The 1,377-nt window shown below is 34.2% G+C and overlaps 1 protein-coding gene across 4 annotated transcripts in view; it reads right to left on the bottom strand.

The window, feature by feature from the left end:
• The window catches only part of LOC108968662 (leucine-rich repeat-containing protein 15), a 128,413-nt gene extending 127,365 nt beyond the window's left edge, over nucleotides 1–1,048 (bottom strand). For 2 of the 4 annotated variants that reach the window (XM_018932817.1, XM_018932819.1), the window contains exon 1: nucleotides 771–1,048. The gene's annotated coding sequence lies outside the window, so the exon portion shown is untranslated. Of the gene's footprint in view, nucleotides 1–762 lie in introns of all 4 variants that reach the window. The other 2 variants (XM_018932818.1, XM_018932821.1) reach the window with 2 other exon arrangements.
• Nucleotides 1,049–1,377: the final 329 nt, after the last annotated feature.

The following is a 1,377-nucleotide window of genomic DNA, read 5'->3' as shown; positions in this document are numbered from 1 at the left end:
TTTCAAAATGAAAGAACACTTTTTTATTTTAAAATTTTTACTTTTCAAAATCTTGCAAAACGCAAATTTTAAAAACTATTTTCATTTACTATAATTTGAAAATAATATTTGTGCAATTTGTTCAAATTATATTATACTTAAAATTTTTATTTATCACATTTTTTACTTCAAAAATGTGTTTAACATCTTTTTAAAATTTAAAATTTTTTTTTCCAAAATCTTCTAAAATGCTAATTTTAAAAATTGTTCTTTTCACTTATTATAACTCGAAAATAATATTTGTACAATTTTTTCAAAAAATATGAAATTAAAAATTTTTAATTAACACCTTTTACATTTCATAATTTTTGTGTTTCAAAACATTTTAAAATCCAAATTTTTAAAACTATTTTCACGTACTATAACGCAAAAACTATACTTATACAATTTTTTCAAAAAGTTTTGAATTTTGAAATTTTTTTATTTATCACTTCTCTTATTTCAAAATATTTCTTATTAAAAATTTTGTAAAATTCAATTTCTATTTTAACTTTTTTTACACAATTTACCTACATAAGTTAGGTTATGTTAGGTTACACTTAAAGCAACCTGAAAATAACATTTGTAAAAATTTTTCAAAATCTTCTGCACTTTCAACCACAATTCTCAACACTTCCAACTATAAATAGCAACAGTTTGGAGTGTTGCTCACACATTTAACGCCACTGTCGCGCGGTCACGCTTGTCAACTGCAGACGAATTTGCACCTACTTGCACACAGACACACTTACTTCCACTCAGTACACTGAAAGTGAGACACACACACACGCGGCAATTCGATTACAAATCGCTCGCCCAAATGTGAGCCAGAAATTTTTGTTTGATTTTTTCCACACACTTCCGTTTGCTCAATTTACTTTATAAATAAACGGCATTATGCACAACGGAGTATATTTATTTAACTTGTTTCACTGGCTTGCAGTCACACAGGCAGCTACCAGCCACGCTAAAAGAAAATGCAATGCCAAGTATCCAAAGCGACGCATCCAAACTGGATCCAACGCGTCACGGTGACCGGTCAAAAACAAACTGAAGGCAACGCCAACTGTCTGTGGAAGCAACAGCCGAGTCGGCACGRCACAACACGACATGAGGCAGCGACAGTGGCAGCGGCAGCGGCTGCGTCGAACGCAAYTGCTCYACCTGGCCGGCTGCGGTGCGGCTCCAATAACGTTGTTCGTGGCGGTGGGGGACGGCAGGCGCCATGCCGCTGKCGAACTCGTGTGTACAATAATAATAAGAACAGCCTACGTTGGCAGGCAACATGTTGCGTGATGAGTGAGCCAACATGTTGCATGAACATGTTGCGAAGTATTTGACTGTATGTATTAATGTGTG

The sequence above is a fragment of the Bactrocera latifrons genome, unplaced genomic scaffold (assembly GCF_001853355.1).
Source record: "Bactrocera latifrons isolate USDA-ARS-PBARC rearing strain unplaced genomic scaffold, ASM185335v1 scaffold_223, whole genome shotgun sequence".
NCBI classification, from domain to species: domain Eukaryota; kingdom Metazoa; phylum Arthropoda; class Insecta; order Diptera; family Tephritidae; genus Bactrocera; species Bactrocera latifrons.
This window is presented reverse-complemented; position numbering and strand designations above follow the sequence as displayed.